We start from the raw sequence: 21,146 nt of genomic DNA, 5'->3' as shown, positions 1-21,146 counted from the left end.
ACTGGAAAAATATCTGGTGAAAAGAATGATTGTAAAATGTTTAATAAAATGTTAGTAAATTGCATTGTGTCTTATGAATACATATTATAAAACTTAAGATATGTTTAGAATATGTTAAGAAACACTCTAATATCTTATTGGACTAAGATAAATAAAACCTAAAAGAAATCAGAAAATGATTTATTATATGGTTACTTTTAGATTCTAAATTTTAAGTATATATATTAATCATACAGTCATTTACTTCCTCAAAAATGTAAAAGATAAGCATTAATTTTATTCACACATTATCCTTTCTCTCAGGCATCTATGGTTTAGACAGTTTATAAAACCCTCTGGATAATTAAACTTTAAGGCAAAAACTAAAACTCGATGGGATTGAGTTTCTTTTATCTTCCCTTTGCAACTTCATGTATTTGTTTGCACAGTAGTTTAGATGCTGATATCTGAGAATTTTACTTTGCATTTTAATTCAAATAGAAGTTTAAAAAAGTCCCATAGGAAATCACTTTATATGAAAGAGATATATATTGTAGGTCCCATAAAAAGTGAATTAGAGATTTAAATAACTCTCTGAGAAACATAAATAAATAAGGTTTTGAAATAAATACAAACATTTCAACAATTATTGTTTTCTAATTTTTTTTTCTTTTTTGCAGGTAAGTAGGTGACTCTATACTTGATGTCCAAAGCAGTGATAGGATGGTGTCTTTTTTGTGTGTAACAGGATCATGATGGTGTTTAAAACTGTGGTTTGGGGCCAATAATTCAATACTTTGGTGCAAGATGATTTTCTGTTTTGCCCATCCTCCACTACTGAATGAGGCTTTCTGATCAAAGCTGAACCTTGAAGTGTCCTATATTTTACCCAAATTGCTGATATTTTCCGGTTGCTCAGGTGAAACTCTCAGGTGTCCTTTAAATCCATCTAACCACTTTATCTCTGTGAATTTCCACAGTGCTGTAAGCTTTGCATATTTACAATATGGGGTTCATTTATATACTCTTAGTCCTTTTGTAGGAATCCTATATATCCTATACATCTGGGACAATCGTTTCCCCTTTGCTCTTCATTAGGAAGTATTGAAGTGGTGTTACCAGTGGTTTAACTGTCTGTCACTTCTCTCTATAGCATGCAAGTGCCGCAATTAGCACTAGGAGTCGCATACCTTGGAGTTCTGTGTTGACTAACTCTCACAACCTTCCCTCAGGAGAGATGAATATATTTAAAAAAAAAAAATCCAAGGGAAAAAGAATCTCAGTGCATGATAGGTCTGTCAATCCAAAAAGAACCTCTCTTGTTCTCCAAACATATCAGGCGAAATGCAAATCTGTTCATACTCTTACTTTGTCTCTTCCTCACAGATATAAAGCCTCATATCTTTTAAACTTACTAATTGAATAATTGCTTTATCGATCTACCATTGGCAGACAGCTTTGCCGAGGCAAATGATCTCTCAATGTTGCTTTTCTTCTGATTGCAACCCAGGAACCTGCTGATCTATGCTCTCTCTCTTAAATCTGTGACCATCCTTCTTTATTACTCTGCCTTGTCAAATAACTAGCAGGAATGGGAAATAAGGAATGTGAGCGCTGCTCCCCTCAATCCAAAAAGACAATCTGGAGGGGAGCGTGTCTGTTTAATACTGTTCCAATTACTGTTCCTCTTGGAGCAAGTTTTGCTTTGCATTTTGTCTTTGAATATAGTCCTGCCATTTATCTCAGACATCTCTGAAACATACGACCCTTCCAGCTCAGATCCTCAGAGTCCTGCATTACAGATGCTCATTGTCACTTCCAGCCAAGATCTAGGTCTGCCAACTAAACCAACATTAAGAAAAAGAATGAATTCCTGATAGAACATCCCCATTGTCTCAGTGTATGGGTGCACCCCTCGCGGTCCTGAGTTCCTTGCTTGTGCTCTCTCTCCTTCTGCTCCTGATTTGGACCTTGAGATTTCAGTCCGGTGCTCCAATGTGGGTCTCTGTCTCTGTCTCCTTTCATCGCCTGATGAAGTTTAATATTCAGGAGGATGCCTATATGATTTTCTTTGGGTTCTCCTTCTTATTTAGCTTCTCTAAGAACCCGAATTATAGAGCCTGGGTCAAAACTGGTCTCGCTGAACATAGCGGACAAGGAGGACTACTGAGACCTCAAGAACAATGGCAACGGGTTTTTCATTCTACTGGACCTATTGGTTTCGTGGGAGCCTAGGCAGTTTCGTGGATGCTCACCTTACTAGACCTGGATGGAGGTGGGTGGTCCTTGGACTTCCCACAGGGCAGTGAACCCTGATTGCTTTTTGGGCTGATGTGGGTGGGGGACTTGATTGGGGGTGGGGGAGGTAAAGGGGAGGCGGCGGTGGGGAAGAGACAGAAATCTTTAATAAATAAATAAATTAAAAAAAAGAAAAAGAATGAACAGGAACGAGTCTGATGTGAGATCACACCCATATTTGGGTGAGGAGCACATTTCTCCAGTTGGGTCAGAGAAATGCATAGGCTGTGAGACTGCATGCCTTGGTCTGTGGTAGACCCAGAGAATTAGTCATTCTTAATAAAAATTACTTCATTGTTTGTTTAATTCCTACTATATTGCTTATATTTGTAATCTGATATTGTCTAATTCCTACTATAAGCCTTATATTTATAATCTGATGGCCAACTCCACTATGGAAGCCTTAGTTTCCCCTTATATTTTAAAAGATAAACTTGCTTTTTCTTGCTCACTCTCCCTTTGTCAATGTCTTTAATAGTGAACATGAGACAGCAAATGAGACATTGTCTCAGCTTGACTTTTGATGACCATTGATTGTCTGGTTTTACTTCCTGGGTCAAGTCCATATTGATTGAGAGAGTCCCTATTGCTATCAGATATTTACATAAAAAATAATACCAAGATACTATCAACAAAACTAACATTAGTGCATAATTAATAGTAATGGCAAGAGTACTTGTCTAAAATTTAATTTGAAAAAAATAAAACCTCATTTCTACCAATAATATTTTATATTAGACATCTAGTAATCAGTAGAGTGGTATCAATATATAGTTAATAAATTATTAAGTTAAATCTATGACAAACTAATGTGTTCTTATGATCTACATGTGTTATGATAAAAGTACTACAATGGAAACAAGTTTGCATGTACACGTTAGCAATTCACATGCAGTTGTATTTCAGTATATATGACCAGGTAGCTATGTGCACATGACTAAAAAAGGACTGAGTAGTGCAAGTAGAGTAAGAGGCAAGACATCTGTTCTTTCCAGATCTATGAAACAGAAGAATTACGTGTACACACATTCAAAAAGCACAGGTTTTATTTATTCAAAGTGAAACAAGGTGAATACTGCAGCAATTGTTTCCTTTATTTTCTCTCAATATGTTCTTCAAATAATTGTCAGCATTTGATTTACATTTAATTTGCATATAATTCTACAAAATAAATTGTAGCTGTTGAAGTATTTTAATTTTCAAGTCAACTAAATCATGAATAAGTATATAGGACTGCTAATTTAGTCCTCTTTGTGGCTTTTCCCTTTAGTGTATACGTATTTCACACAAGATTATCCTTTAGCGCAAATTTAGACTCATGGACAAATTAAGCTGGAAGAAGGGATTTCCAGTTTACCTCATACCTACACACATGGATGACCTTCCTAATTACCAACAGCTCCCAACTTAGCAGCATGTATTAGAGCCGATGAACTTGTACTGATGATGGTTATCATCCCAAGTTTAATGTTTACACTTGTATTCGTAATTGACATTTCTACTTTCCATCTCTAATAAATCTCTGAAATAGTTTTGTATTCGTTTAACTAAATGTAAATATTGTCACTGATGTGGGTTTAGGTCAAATAAACTGTGTTTCATAAAATTATCACAGCATTCTATTTTCAGAGAAATTACTGTATACGGTGTGCTCTTTTGTTCTTATTTATAATTAATTTCTTTTTTGTTTTATGAATAACCTTCACACTAACAGGACTGCATTAATTAGGGTTTTTTTTAATGCAATACTCTGGATCAGAAATCCAACGAAAGGGATAGTTTGGGTACATTTCACAACATGGAACTTGAAAAACCATGGAACTTTACCATCGAGATTAATCTGAGCCATCTAATTAAAACTCAATTGTTTTTCTCAGTGTAAAAGGTTATGTTTTTGGAATGGCTGAAATTTCTTATTTGAAATTCAAAGGTACACGGAGATTATCTTTTCAGGACCATTCAGTCACAATTTAGGACAGTATGGCAACTTGAGGAGAGTACATTTTGAGCTATTGGCAAGGAGTGCTTGCATGATTTAAAATGAGCTGCAGATTGAGGTATATTAGTGAAACTGAGGTTCAGCAATGTCATCTGAGGTTCTAAAAGAGAATGATTCAACCACAAGTGGACACATAGGGACACTTCAAAAATTCCATATCATCACTGTATCCCCTTACTATTGCACACTATTGCACTTTTTTTTTTGATTCTACTGGAATTCACATCAGAAAATATACCACGTTTCAAATTCTGATGGAGGATCTGTTGATGTTAAAAGATAGATGAAAATGGAGTATGCAATTTTCTACAGATAAAAGTAACTTAATTTGTGTGTGTGTGAATATTTCTTGATGATCTGACAACTCTAGAAATACAAAGAAGCCCATGGTGTTTTGTCTGTGTCTATATGTTTATCTTGTAAATACTATATAAGAATCATGTGTAGGCTACAAAATTATTCACTAAAATTTACAAAATTTTTAAATTTTGTTTCTCTACTACATGATACTTTTAGGCAATTGACTAAAATATGGTTTTATCTTTAAAATGAGGGGTTGGAATAATGATGTTTCAGAGAAAAAGACTAAATTTTATTCTTATATGTCTATGAAAATGATTTTCATGAACCCCTTTGACAAAGTGAAAAATGTAAAACACAGAAATAGAACTTTAGGAAAAGCAGCACAAGCAACCTGATAGGTCACAGAAGTAACACCAAGATGGCCAACAGCTTGTACTGAGAAAATGCTATGCAGGCAGATTTAAGGACAACCATGACCATTATAGAAACTGAACCAATGGACATAATACACTCTACAGCAAGGGACACAGGGTCAGAAATTGGATCACTTCAATTATTTTTGTTCTTGTTTTGAATTGGATCTCTTTCTGTAGCTCAAGTTAGATTAGAAACTACTAGGTCACCCAAGCTGGGCTTGATGCAGAACAATCCCCCTGCCTCAACCTCAAAAGTGCTAGGCTCGCAAGCATGAGGCATGACATCTGTTTTGTAACTCTTATGATTATACACCATGATTTGATGTGGAATTTCCCTCTGTATGCTCTGAATATCATTGGTTAGTAAAGAAATTGTCTTGGGCCTATGCAGGGAATAGAGGTTGGTGAAAAAAAAAAAAGCTAAACAGAATCCTGGAAGAAAGAAGGAGGAGTTAGAGAGGTCATGTAGCCCCACCAAAGCGAAACAGAACTTTACCCGGTAAGTCACAGCCATGTGGCAATACACAGATTAATAGAAATGGGTTAAATTAAAAATGTAAGAGTTAGCCAATAAGAAGCTAGAGCTAATGGGCCAAGCAGTAATTTAATTAATACAGTTTCTGTGTGGTTATTTTGGGGCTGAGCAGCTGGGAACCAACTAGTGTCCTCCTCCTATAATGATCTGCCTCTGAATAATAAATTAAATTACCTGCAAAGTATATTTAAAGCACACACTTTAACATTACTTTTACTATAAGTTAGAACACATTTCCTATTCCTCACAACTTACCTTATTCTCATACCTCTTGTCTTTCTTTGAGTCATATTGAAACACTATACCCTATAACACACAACAAATTTCATTTACAAATATTAAAATATAAAATGCTATTGTTTAAATACCCCAAATGAATTACAGAACAGGTTGAATTTCATTGAATATCAGACAAGTGCAGAGAAATTTGCCTGAATTAGTTTATTTACTCTATTAAAAAAGATCAGATATCTCAATTTCATAAATTAAGCATGACAATGTATGGTATTTTTTAAAATAGACAGTTTAATATTTGTAACAGTTTATTAATCTACTTAACATATACCATAACTAGATTTTTTAAAACCTTTCAGATTTTCTAACAAATAAAAGAATCTCATTTTATCACAGTGAATATCTTCATAAATAGCAACATTTAGGCATTTGGTCTATAGGAAATAAAAATCAGTCACTTGCTGATGAAAATTAGTTAAATTTACATAACATAAGGAATCATCCACAAATAATTTCCAATATGTTTGAGGGTTTGTCTTGATAGCTGACCTATTAGAATTTAGAATCACCTAGTAAATGATTCTCTGAACCAGTCCATGACTGTCACTACACGAGGATTGACTGAGAAAGAATTAATCTGACTGCTGAGCAAGCCATCCAGTGGGCTGAGATCTCAGACTGGAAAAAAGGGAGACTAAGGGGAAAGAAAACATTGTTGCCCTCTGTTTTCTGCCTACAGGCTGAGTGTGACCAGTCACCTCATACCTTTACTGGCGTATTTCTCCAGTACTGAGGGACTGAACTCTCAAACTGTGAGCCCAAATAATCTTTCTTTAGTTTTTTTTTTTTCTTTTATCGGGTACTTTTTCACATCAGTGACAAAAGTATCTAATACAAAAGCTTACATTAAAATCAACGTAAAACAAACAAACAAAAAAACTCAGAAAACAACAAAAACCTCAGAAAACAACCAAAAAACAGATGTTTTCTTAAATGTTATGCCTGATCAGAAAGGAATGATGCGTGTGAATGCCCCCCCTCCCACACACACAATTTTACAGACCTAGATTAAGGTAGTTACTAAATCAAACCCTTGCCCAGTCCTAAACTTTATGCAGGTCAGTGAACTTCTATATAGTTAGAATACCATTACATAGTTGTTAAACTTTGTTTAGAGCTTTACACCTTCACTATCAAGTACATTTTTATATTAATGTCCACCTTTAAGAAAGAAAACTTATAAAAATAACACATTTTAAAAGTATTCATCCTAGTACCCTGTTAACTCAAATTCCCTCCTTTCTAGTTCCCTTATTTTTATCAAATCTGACTGGTGAATAACTGTCAGGGAGTTAACCAACAAATACAAAGACAAATGATGTAAAAGGTGCCAAAATCAATGTTAGAAAACAAACAAAAGGTAGTTGCTGGATATTTTGTATTCTGGGCCAATACTTATTTGCCTGTGTTGATAAACGACAGCAGAAAGTTTGCACGCATAATAAAAATCCTTCAAGCCTAGTATTGGAATGGCATCCCTCGTGGGAGTTAGCATCACTGATGTTTTGCTAAGCATGACTTAAGAACTGATGGTAATCCACAAGCATTCAGTTTAACATCAGGGAAAAAAATAAGAGCGTGAAGGACAAGAAATCAATATTATGAATTCAAAGCTGTGAGTTATCTACATATGGGAATATGTACAGTTGTCTCTGGGAAACTAAAACCCTCACAGTGCCAGTGTTGGGTGAGTGGGTGGCATCTGCACAGATGTTAAAAATGACTATTAATAAACTATTGTAACTGAGACTTTCCTTCCTATACTTCAACATTTAAATTTATGCAGACAAGTTCTTTTTTATGTTGTCTTATGACTCCTTGTATGAGTTCCATTATTTCTGGTATTTTTTTACATTAGGAACATAAAATCACATAAAAATCATTATCTTCTCTCTTGTAGTTTTTATTGATTATTTTATCTGACTCCATGATTACTAGTTCCAGATGGTAGCAAGATAATCCTATATTGAACAGATTTTTTGACTATCAACATCAATTCAAGTAATTTTTTTTACTAAATTACGACATACATACAAAAAGTAAAGTGTACCATATCTCACTACCCTAATTTCATTGTCCAAATGTGGTTCTTTGTTTTTCTCTTCAATATAAATAAAATGTTGGGTTTTAAAGTCTTAATTTTTGTCAGAGAACTTATGTATAAAATTTATCCATATCTTTGTGACTAGCAAAGATGTTGTAATTTATAGATACTATACAATATTCCGTTATATGAGTGCAGACACTTGTTTTGTTGAACTATAACAGATAGCGCAAGTATAACTTTTTGGTCAGTATGCATCACTTCTGCACAATGACAATGCTATACCTATATTTCTTGCTTTAAATCACCGTTACAAATTTAGTCTTCTCTTTATTTGCCTTATTTTACTTATATGGTACTGCATTTTATTTTATAATATTGAATATGAAACAATCTACAATGACAGGAGAATTACAGGGAGAGAGGAAGGAAGAGAGCCTTGACTCCAGAGTCGGGATGAAGCCTCTTGATTACCTAGAAGCAGAAATTACAAACTTAACATATCAGCTGTGTTCTTTGATCATAAAGATGATACTCCATTCAGATATAGGCATTTGTGTTAAATTAGCAATGAACCAGATTAAGGTCTAAATGTATGTGATCTTAGGTAGTCCAAACAGCGATTTTATCTCAACCCCTTGTATCCCTGTGATGTCTTTTCATGATAATTATTTTATGTAATTATCTTTATGTGTCATTTTCTATTCTAGGAAAGACATGACTAAAATTTCTTGTCACTGTATTTTATACAATAAAAATTAAACTTTTTTTTTGCTAATATAGCTAGTGTTGGCATGCCTAATTTAAAGTGTGTGTGTGTGTTGGATGTTTCACAGTACAGATATAAATGCCTCACAAATGCCTTACAGGAGCCTTAGAAGCCTATTGTATTATTCGTTTCTGTTATTATGATATTATGATATTATGATAATACGCATATAAAAATTAACTCAGGAAGAAGATGGATTATTTGCTTATAGTTCTAAGGTGAAGTTACTAGATATCTTGATTCTCAAGGGCAGATACCAGGATGTTTATCTAAGGCATGGTTACTGGGTGCTTAGACAGTTAAAGAAGTAATTACACTCATCTTTTCCTTGTATCATGATAAGAAAGTCTTTTTGCTCACCCTTTTGCTTGGGTATATAAGGGCTTTGAGAAATAAATCTGGTGAGATCACAGTATTCACTGGATTCCCTCCTGATTCTATCTGTTATCACTTTTCTATTTCTTTCACAATCCTTGCTCCTCCCTCCAAGTAGGAGGAATAAGTCAGGCAGGATTTAGTAGGACTTCCAGTTGGAGGAGCTTTGTGTGGAATGGCATAGGATAAACTTCTCCAGAGGAGGAGGGTCAGCTGGGTGCATTCTCTGCCTCTCTAAACGAGCAGGCTTTCAGCCCAGCATCTGGCTCCCAAGTCTTTATTGGTAAAATCAAATGGCTGAGACATTGTTAAAAACAACATTTGGTGCTCCAGCATGTGGCATTACCAAATGACAGAGAAATGATGCCATCACTAGACAAACTGAGAGGTCATCAAATTTGGTAGGACATCTGGGAGAGATTAAGTAATGAGACAATGAAAATCTTCTCCAAATTAAGAATGGAAAAATAATTCAGGGTATTAGGATCCCGTATAGAGTTACTTTGGATGAGTTGAAAATAGAAGCAGAAAAAGAAAATATAAATGACTTATCTGAGACTGACATAATATCGATTATAATCACTATCAGTCTGGTAATTAATATTTTATCCTTATAGCCATAGTGATTTTTGTGATAAATATGAAAAGTGAACTGATTCAGCCACCCAAACCCAAATAATCACACAGATACTACATTATTACAACACTCTTGGGTCAATGTCTCAGGCATATTTCTAGTTAGCTCTTACATTTTAAATTAATCCATTTCTATTAATCTCTGTATAGTCACAAGGTTATAGCCTACCGATAAGGTTCCAGCCTTCTGTCATCCTTCTCCTTCTTCAGTTACATGGCATCTTTCTGACTCTGTCTACACTCTCTATATATCTCTGTTTAGATTTCCTGCCTGGCTTTATTCTGCTAAGACATTGACTGAAAAAGCTTCTTTATTAACCAATGGTAATAAAACATATTCATAGCTTCAGATGGGAGTCCCTTATCATCTCCCTTTTTCTGTCTAAATAAAAAGGAAGGTTTTTAAATATAGCATAGTAAAATTACATTAACAGAATAGGTGTCAAACAAGGATTACAATGACAATATTTCTTTGTGTGTTTAAAGTTTCATATCTAATTTATCTTTTATCATAACTGCAAAAACTGTAACTATCTGTCTTCAACTCTTAAGAGACAGCACAACACCTAAATAAACAGGAGTTCATTGTAAACAGCTTTCAAAGTTCTAGAAATTATGGAGACATCGCCTGGACAGTAACCCAAAGTTCTGTAACACTGAGACATCCATCTTCAGCCTACAGTCCCATAACATCTGGCAGACTTTTCAGTGGAGCAGAAAATATTGCATATTTATTCACATATACTGAGGTATATTTAGTTTCAAAAATTTCAAAAAAATTAAATTGAAAGATAATACTTTTTCTTTTATCCAATTTTTTTTTCTTTTAAGAAAGATAAAACGTGCCCAAAAAAGTAGCCCATCAGAGTAAAGGTTGGGGCAGACATTTATCTTTCTAGGAGAAGAAAAGCATCCAACAATGGAATCAAGAAAGCCCTGGATAAGTGAACCATCTGAAGAAAAAACATGGCTCATCAACAGAAAATATCACAAGGAAAAGAGTATATTGGCCTAGTGAGATCGCCAACCTCCATCTAAGGGACCTGAAATCCTGACTTGGAGCCGGGCGATGGTGGCACACGCCTTTAATTCCAGCACTCAGGAGGCAGAGGCAGGCAGATCTCTGTGAGTTCGAGACCAGCCTGGTTCCAGGACAGGCTCCAAAGACACAGAGAAACCCTGTCTCAAAAAACCAAAAAAAAAAAAAAAAAAAAAAAAAAATCCTGACTTGGAGCCGGAGACTAGCTCTGTCACCATGGCACCCATCTCACCTTAATGGTTCTCCCTTCCCCCGGACAACCACGCTATGTTCTTAACAAACAGTAGACATCTTTGGGTTACTGCTGTGTTCTACCCAATCAAGTTTGCCACTAAGCTGAAAATTACCACTCAACGATCAGCTTCTATAAATTGCCACAAACTGCTCAGGACAATCAAATTTTTGAGTTCAAATGAAACTGACATAAACATTTTACAAAACTTTGAACTCAAAAATACTTAGCCATAAAACTGCTAAATACACCCAAGCTGGACATTGTGAAAAGCTCAACAGAAATAGTTTCATTATTGTAAATTGTCTTATTATGTTAGCTAGCGTTAAAACCCATCCTTTTTATTTAGACAAAAGGAAGAAATGTTGTAGGATATTTGATCACACTGTGAACCCCAAGATTGAATTATTTACTGGAAAAATACTTTTATCTGGGGTTTGGTTTAACCCTAGTACACACCATTAATCCAAGAGCTTTCTGCTTGGACATTGTAAATAGGATTAAATATTATCAACCATAAGTCTAGAAGTAACCAGCTGATAGAAAAAAATATACATATAAGGTTAGAGGAAGTCAGGAAGATGGAGACAGAGATGAACAGGAAGTAGAAAAGAGGACATCTGGTTGGAGGAGTTTTTCTTTGTAATATCATAGGACAAAGGTCTTTTTCTGGGACATCAGCAGAGGAAGAAGGTCAACTGAGTGCTTTCTCTGCCTCTCTGATTTCGCAGGCTTTCACCCCAGCACCTGTTGAAATATTTACCCATGTTTCAGAAGTATCTTCCTGGGCTTTTACTAAAATGGAGATATTTTGTAAGAATAAAATGTGTTCTAATTTTGTGAAGCAGAATAAAAAAGTAATAAATACCGAGTAAGGATTAGATATAGAAAATTATAGATAAGAGATCTATTTTCTGATAAATAAGATTCAGGGGAAAATACATGTGCTTTTAAAATATAACAGTATTTTAGACCATTTTAGACAGTTTTTACACTAAAGTAAAAGATTGCTTTAAGATGAGAAAGTAGCGAGGCTAAAACTAGAAAGCTCTGCAAACTCCAGAAGGCCCAAGAACATTCCAAAAGATTCCTGAGAGCAAATGTAATGATGGAATGTGCATGATTAAATTTACTGCGACTAGAGGTTCATTTCCCTAGGGTTAGATGGCTGCTAGAAGCTTATTTTATCAGTAAGCTGGCTTCAGACTTTTGGAGAGACCTACAAAAGCATCCATCAGACACAAGACACTGCAAATTAACCTTTCATTGTTGAGTTTTTGTGTTTTTAACAATAGAGATAAGATACAGACAGATTAAACTGCCTAGAGTGAAAGATTAGAGGCAAGAGACAAAGGCTATTTGATGCTACTTGAATTGGGTGACAGAATTCCTCAGAGAAAACCCACAGCAAAGAGACTGAATTGTGAAGAAGCAGCAATTGCTATAACCTTGCATAACCAAGGCACTGGAAAAGAGTTACCCTCAGCAGTGTTTTCAGAAACAGATCCCAGCCCATCTGCAAACAAGGGAAAAATGGTGCACCAAGTTCCATGGATTAAATACTTGACTTATTGCTGTAATGAAGTTCCTGACAGGAAAATTACTTCAGATGGAATAGGAAGAAACTGGTCACATTGGCATCCACACTCAGCAGCAAAAGAGCAATGAAAACTTGTGCTGGGACTGTTTTCAGTCTGGAATACCAGCCCAGGGACTGGTATCACTCAACTTTTGGTGGTTCTTCCCACGTTAGTTACCTTAATCTAGAAAATCCCTCACACACGTGCAGTCAAGAAAATGCCCAAGAGATATGTTCACAGACTAATCTGATTGAGATAATCCTGAGACTGTCTCACGCAACTCCGAGCTGGATCAAGTTGAAAGCTGCTGCTAACTAGGAAAGTTCCCAAAGTATTTACTAATTCCAACAGTGCTTCAAAATTCAAAGTCCAACTCTCATGTGAGACTCCAGGAAATACTTGTTAGTTCCTATATAATAAAAAAAGTTACATACTTCTAAAATACAATGACAGAGAATGAACATTCTCATTTCAATAGGTAGTAATGGGGACACAAAAATTTGATCAAAGAAAGAACCACAGGGCACAGAGCAAACACTCATTCCTACAGCTCCATATCTGGTATCTGGAGCTCATGATGGTATTGTTTTGGCTCTAACTAGCCAAAATACAATACAAGAATAGCCCCACTGCTCGAGCTATGCTGCCTGCAGTACACACAGCCTCTCTCTTTTGGCCAGTTCTATTCTCTACCTGATACTTTTCTTTGATAGATGCCCCACAAGCCTGACATCTGAAATATCTTGAGGTCTTCAACTTCATAGCTATATGCAGTTGGGGTTTGACCCTGTCATGCATGCCTGATCTAGTAGTTCTCTGGAATCATAGTTCATGATTCCATAAGCAACTCAATTTTGTATATTTCATGTAACTAATGCAGTAATGCCATATGGAGAGAATGCCACTTTCATGGCCTGTAGTTCAGCTGCTTGTAGAGTTCTTGTCACCTCTCAAACCTGAAGTGCAGGCATCCACTGTTTACAATATTTAAGAACTTTCCTAGCTCAGATTTCCATAGTCTCTCAAATTCCCCATCCATATCTATTTAAAATATCTAAGAATAATCATATAGTCAATCTTATATCAACAGCCTGACTTCTTGGTATCAATTTTCTGTGTAATCACTTATTTTGTGGCTGAGAAAATACCTGACAAAAGAACTTAAAAAAAAATAGGGCTTGTTCTGGCTTACAAGTCTTGGGGATACAGCCCATGCTAGCAGCAGTGGTATGGCATTTGGAGCAGGGGTATTTTGTCACATTGTATCTACAACCAGGAAGCAGAGAGGAATAAATGCTTGTGCTTAGCTTGCTTTTTCCTTTCAACCCAGTCTAGGACCATAGTTAATGGAATGAAAATACCCACAAGTAGGGTGATTGTTTCTCAATTGCTCTAATCTAGATAATCCTTCATGAATACACCAAGGTAGACATTTTTACAATGATTCTTAATCCCATCAGGTTGACAGTCAACGTTAAAAATCACACTTTGAAGGGAAATCGGAACTTCAGTATTGCCCTTAAATACTGAAGATGCCCAAAGTTCCCTAAAATAAAAAGCTCCATTCAAGGGACTATCGATGTCTAATGAGGTGTCTTTGATTGGAAAGACAAACAAATGTTAATTTTTCTGTTGTTTTTTTGAGAGAGGGTTTCTCTGTGCATCCGTCCTAGCTGTCCTAGAACCAGCTCTGTAGAACAGGCTTGCCTTGAACTCACAGAGATCCATCTACCTCTGCCTCCTGAATGCCAGGATTAAAGGTGTGCACCACCACCATCCAGCTACACTTTATAAGATGTAAATAACCAGACTGCTTACAAATTGCATCAACTCAGTCATGCTCTAAGGCTATACACATGGTTTATGTCACTCTTTGAAAATTAAATGTAAGCCTTTTTTTTTTTTTTTTTTTTTTTTTTTTTTTTTTTACCAAAACAACAGTGGCCACTCAACAAGGCTCTGTCTAGCGTGTACAATAAGTTCTTTGGTCTACAACAAACCAGCAAGAAACTAATTAATTAATTAATTAAAAATAATTTAAGAGGATTTATGCCTCATATAACACAGAAAAACTATCATTAACCACTCTGTCTGTTTGTTCGTTCAGAAAAATTATATAATCCGCAATCCAAAATGTTCTTAGGGTTTATCTGCCCTTTCTCTGTAAAACCTCCAAATACTCCAAACCAGGGGCTAGACTGCCCTTCCTCAAGAGGCTTTTCTGATGTGGGGTGTCCTTTTGTATGTTGTGAACATGTGTTGGCTTTATGTGTTGATGAATAAAGTTATTTTGGCATATGGCAGGGCAGAATATAAGTAGGTGGAAAAGTCAAATTGAATACTGGGGAAAAAGGTCAGGGTTGAAAGTAGCGCCAGCAACTGTTGGAGGAGAAAGATGTCAGAGCATCTATGGCAAGCCACAGGCTACATGGTGATATACAGATTGATAGAAATAGATTAATTTAAATGTAAGAAGTAGTTAGTAGTAAGCCAAACAATTATAACTAATATTAAGCCTCTGAATGATTATTTTATGAGTGGCTGAGAGACCAGGTTGGAAGCAGAAAAGCCTCCAGCTACAATTTTCCCTAAATAATATAGCCATTTTGGTTACTTATCCTCTTTTTACACGTTGTCCTCTTGGCTGCTGCTCCTGGTTCCTCTTGATCTCCTCTTCCTCCTCCACCCACTTAATCTTACATGGCTCAGAATCATGCCTACTCTGGAATTTCCCAGGTGTCTCTGCCTCTAAATTTCTCTCCCTTTTATCTACAGTGAACTGTCTCCTAACCACCATACCTAGGAGTAGTCATATCCTTCCTTTTTATTTCTTTTTTTTTTTTTTTTCATTTGCCAGCAGCTTCCCTTAGTCATGGAAGGAGATCCCACTCCTTCTCGATATCCTTGATTCTAAAGCCTCAACCATTGACCATAGCTGCTAAATTCTGCTGTTTGCTGGGATTAGAACAAGGACCCCTCATCCAAGGAAGACCAGGTTGGACATGAACTCAGAGATTAACCAGTTTCAGCCTTCCTCGAGCTGGGATTAAAGGTGTGAACCACCGCTCTTGGCACTAAACTTTGTAAAATTTTCTTTTCACTTTTCTTAAGTTCTTTCTACAAGTTGGAAGCTTAGCTGTGTGGGGTCTTGCTCTGAGGTCAGACTCTTTATTCCACTTAGCATCTGGCTTTTCTGTAATGTGTTTATATTCCCTGGTGTTCGTTCCTCCTCAAACCGTACATTTGTATTATTCCTCACCCGGCTTGCTCCTTTTCATTATAGACCTACATAACTGGCCATTAATAACCATAACACAGTCAACACAATTAATCTCAAAATTCTTCAATTTAGCCTCAGGTAGACTTTTCAGACAAGGGTAAAACACATCCAAAATATTATAAAAATGATCTCTAAACCACATACTATATAATCCAGTTCTCCTCTGAAACCTTTTAAGCCTGGCTCCCGTGGTTCAGATCACCTTCAGCACCCCTGGTTTCTATGTTCCTTCTAGAATTGTTCATTAAGTCTTGCTTAAAATGCCTAATTGTTTTTCTAGTCCAAAACCCCAGCTTATTTCAAATTCTTCCAAACAATAACATGGTCTAGCCTATCAAAACATTCCCCCAGCCTCTGGTACCAAATTCTGTCATAATTAGTGTTTTGTTGCTATGATGGGACACAGTGACCCTGGCAACTTTTATGAAGGAAACGTTGAGAGGTTTAATCCATTATCATCATGGTGGAAAGCATGGTGCCATGCAGGCAGACATGGTGCTGGAGAGATAGATGAGAATTTGACATAAGGATCCACAGGAAGCAGGAAAAGAGAGAGGCACTGAGCCTGGGATGAACATTTGAAATCTCAAAGTCCACTTCCAGTGACACACTTCTAAAAAGGCCACACCTACTCCAACAGGGCCACACTTCTACTCCCTATGGGCCTATGGAGGCAATTTTCATTTAAACCACCACACGTGTCTATCAGGACTTGTACCCTTCCTTTTTTATTTTTTATTTCTCCATTGTTTTTCTTTATACTGTTCATATAACACACAATCAATAACTAAAGCCTCACTCTATTTCCTTTTAATTCACTATTGTGTTCCTTTTTAAAATTCCTATGTTTTCTTCCATAGCACCCACATGTAACTGAGATTGTGTTATTTTTACCACACATGGGATCTCACTCAAACGGTGATGGAATGAAGACAGCTGCCTTCTGAGACCTAAAGCCTCTTCCAGTTTTGACAGCAGCACAGGAGGAAACTGTGTCCTGGTTCGAGTACTGAATGAAATACCCTGCAACCAAGGAAGTGTATCCTAGTCTTTAAGATTTGGATGCCCAGAATTAGTACGTTTTAACAACTCATTAACATCATAGTTACCAGATACGTCATGACAAGGAGTATTTGATAGCGTCACCACAAATTTTAGATATAACAACAGCATATTGACTTCTAAATTTCTCTCAAATGGAAACCCTTAGAGCTTTTCATGTTCCCACTTAGATCAGACCTGATAAGTGGATATATGCTTCTAGTAAACATAATAAGGTATTTAAAATTGGTCTTTATTAAGTGTTCCTTAGCTTTTAAATTTTAGGGCTCAATGTCACAGAGGGGCAAATTGAGGTAGAATATAAACATGAAAAAAATAAAAATTTTAAGGCAAAGTAATCTCTCACCTATAGCCTCTCACCAGCTGAAATGCAAGGATCACAATATACTTCCCATTTACTGTGAATGTTGAATTACATATATATATATGTATATATATACATATATGTGTGTATATGTATGTATGTATGTGTGTGTGTATCACGTTAAAATAGCTTTGAATCAAGGAGGTAGGGATATTGCTTATTTGATAGACTGCTTACTAAGTATGCAGAAGACCATGACTTTGATCCTATTCAATCTTAGCTATAGAAAGTGGATGCAGTAAGTGTCTATACTTTGGGGTAGAGGCAGACAAAAGACATGTTTAAGATTATCCTAGGCTACAGAGAAAGCATAATGCTAACTCTGTGTGTGTGTGTGTGTGTGTGTGTGTGTGTGTGTGTGTGTGTGTGTGTGTGAGAGAGAGAGAGAGAGAGAGAGAGAGAGAGAGAGAGAGAGAGAGAGAGAGTCTGTCTCAAAGAACAAACAATAAAGAACCAGGCTTAAAGCCTCAGTTCTTGGGTTAGGCCTCATTGCTCCTGCAGCTTTTTCTGGAAATTTCACATAAAACTATTAACGTTGTTTACAGTAAAGATATACAAACTTTCTACATTCCTGAGATCTTTATCAATTATACTGTCACCTGTTTCTGAGAGCTACATTCTGATAGGGTTTTTTTTTTTAATCAATTCTTTAAAGATTTTTGTTTCCAAAACCTCCAAATTTGTGACTATGGTAAAGGTAATCGTCTTAGGGGTGTTACTGCTGTGAGACATACCATGACAAAAATAACTTGGTGACCAAATGGTTCCCTGCATCTTACCCTTCCAGGTAACATTCCACCATGGAGGGAAGTCAGGACTGAAACTCAAGCAGCACAGGAACCTGGAGGCATGATCTCAGGCAAAGGCTGTAAATGAATGCTTGCATGTTGGCTTGCTCTTGCCATGATTTTCTTATACCATTTTGGACAAGCTGCCCAGGCATGGGTATGGGTTTCTCGATATAGAATAAGAACAAAATTTAACTAGTTGTCTAAGAAAATATAAATGAGATGAATAATTTCCTGCAAATTCTATGCAATATTGAAGTTGTGCATAAAGCATGTGTGTGTGCGAACACACATGTGCACGCACGCACACACACACACACACACACACACACACACACGGGGGGCATATTTGAACTTTTTCATTTAAATACAATGAAAATTTATTTTGCTGAGACAGGGTTTCTCTATAGCTTTGTGTCCTGGGGCTAGCTCTTGTGTAGATCAGGCTGGCCTTGAACTCACAAAGATCTACCTGCCTCTGCCTCCCGAGTTCTGGGATTAAAAACACATGCCACAGGGGCTGGAGAGATGGCTCAGAGGTTAAGAGCATTGCCTGCTCTTCCAAAGGTCCTAAGTTCAATTCCCAGCAACCACATGGTGGCTCACAACCATCTGTAATGGGGTCTGGTGCCCTCTTCTGGCCTGAAGGCATACACACAGACAGAATATTGTATACATAATAAATAAATATTAAAAAAAAAACACATGCCACCACTGCCTGGCTAGGAAATTTTAAAAAATATTTGCCACTTACTTTCTGAGAGATCTCAGAACATCTACTTGTTCAGCATCAAACTTATGCTTCTCATCTCTCAAGTGGAAATAATCCTACACAATTGTTAATGAGGACACATAATACATTGAAGTTGCTATTTTAACACAACTGTTAAGCAGCTTCTAGGTTCTGTGTGGACAACCATATATTACGTGTATCTGTCTGTTTTTCTTGAAATCCATGGGAAATGAAAACTTAGATTTTGGGGCAGTAGTATCAAAATTATTCTACATAAGCACACTTGCACAGCTTTCTGTGACATGTAGAAGACACAGAGTAGATAGGAAAGACATTGAAATAGTAATAGCTCATTGAGTAGCCATTATGTTTATTTTAAAGTAATTTCCATGCAATAATTTAGTGTCAATAGTTAATAATAATAAAATAATCATTACACTGGTGTTGAAGAAGCAGAAGACTCTGTTCTCTTACATATTACAGAAATGAAGACAGAGAAGAGCATGTATTTAGAAGTGAGCCAGGATAAGTCTCTTTTAATTATTAATTTAAAACTGATTATTATTTCATTAGTTAAATTGAATTCCTTGTTTTAAAAAGTTTTTCTCCTGTGTCTTTTGTCAGTTCTCAAACACTAAGCACAAGTCAGTAGCCCAATCAAACAGGTGGAAATAATGGGCTGCTGTAGTTGAGAAATATGTTACTTTTTATTTCTGGAAAAAAAGATATCAAAAAGCATCTTGTCCATTTCAGTCACTAAAATAACACTTCTATCTGACTTATCATTCCCAGAGTTTATATCTTTGTTTACCCAGACTTAAGTTTCTGGCTTTTTCCAAAGAACTTCAGAATGTGTAGTGTATGTCTTGCTTTTGTGCATACCTGCATTTGATCACATAGATTTCTTGTACTCTGTGACTGTATACATTGCACAGATAAAAAACAAAATATGGGTTATGTTTTTAAAAACCATTATAATAAACTGAATAACATAAACTGATTTAGAATATTATACTTAAGAACAATATTAGAATTGATTAGATACATGAGAAAGTACGGGGCATTATAGTTACCCTACTAAAATTCTTGTAATAAATGTAAACTTCAGGTGTAAAGAATCAGAAAGACTGGGATGGAGGGGGGAAGTTCAGAACAGAGGAAATAAGACAGACATTTCTTTCTGAAATAAATGTGGGATCAGAATGTCACCCTAACTGTGTAGCATTTTGTCCAACAAATTTCAGCCACTCAACAAACGATTTCTGCTGGGTTTCAGATATTATTACCTGAGGTGGAGAGGAGAAAATGGAAACATGAAAGGTTTACAACTACACCAAGCTCTGGCAATGACAGAGGCAGGATTAAAATTCTTTCTCTAATAAAACCAGAGGATAAATGGGCATCTTTAAAGATAATTTGAATGGTATTAATTTTTGGAAATTAAAAAATATTGGAATATAACTAAGTGTAGTACATTTTCCAATGCAGTAATATTTTTGTAAATGACATAAATATGAGAATATTTAAAAGTATATGTTAAATATTCATGTCACCATCATATAGATAATGAACTGAACAGAATAAATCAATAGAGTATTTTCAGGAAAATTTGTTAACTAATAAATGGTCTAAATTAATTATATGTCTTATATTTACTAAAAGCTGTCCAGTGCAGCTTTTCCCCAAGGTCATCAACTTTTGGGTGAATTCAAATGGTTTGGACAAAGCGTCTTGTGTATATAACATTGCTCTTCATGCCAAAAAAGTGGTTCTCAAACTGGATTCTCTGAGAGCTTGTAAAGCCAGTTTTACTTACTCCCACACTCAGTGTTGCTGATGCTGTAGATCCCTCGGGGAAGATAATAAAGACTGCATTTCTAGGGATTCCCTGGATGGTGCTAATGGTGGTGAAACAGAAAGGGAACTTCAACCTGCTACACAAAGGGATGTGTAGCCTGCATGTGCTCACTACCCACACACTCTAATGGTCTGTAGTGTCATTGATATGGCTCCTCAATTCAATGAAAATAACACTATATGATACCCTCTTCATTGGATGAACTACTTCTCTGTGTTCCAGGGGATTTTGTTCTCTGTCTTTGATTATCTATATGACTTTCAGGGGAGAGGATAGATGTTATGAACAGAACAACTTTTCTAGATTTAGCCATTTTTGCAAGTAATTAATATTGTGATGTCACAATCTATACCAATGATGTCGAAACAATATACATACACATCTCTACTTTATTCTTCTCACTGGTCCTTCCTGCAGCTCTAAGTTCCTGACCCAGCTATCAGATTTTGTGTGAAAACTACTTTCTTCTGTTATTCACATTTCTGCACGGACTCATTTTACTATGATTTTTAGTTAATTTTATTGAGCTATATATTTTTCTCTTCTCCCTTCCCTTTACTAT

The sequence above is a fragment of the Alexandromys fortis genome, unplaced genomic scaffold, assembly GCF_014885135.2.
Source record: "Alexandromys fortis isolate MF-2015 unplaced genomic scaffold, M_Fortis_MF-2015_v1.1 scaffold_85, whole genome shotgun sequence".
NCBI lineage: Eukaryota > Metazoa > Chordata > Mammalia > Rodentia > Cricetidae > Alexandromys > Alexandromys fortis.
This window is presented reverse-complemented; position numbering follows the sequence as displayed.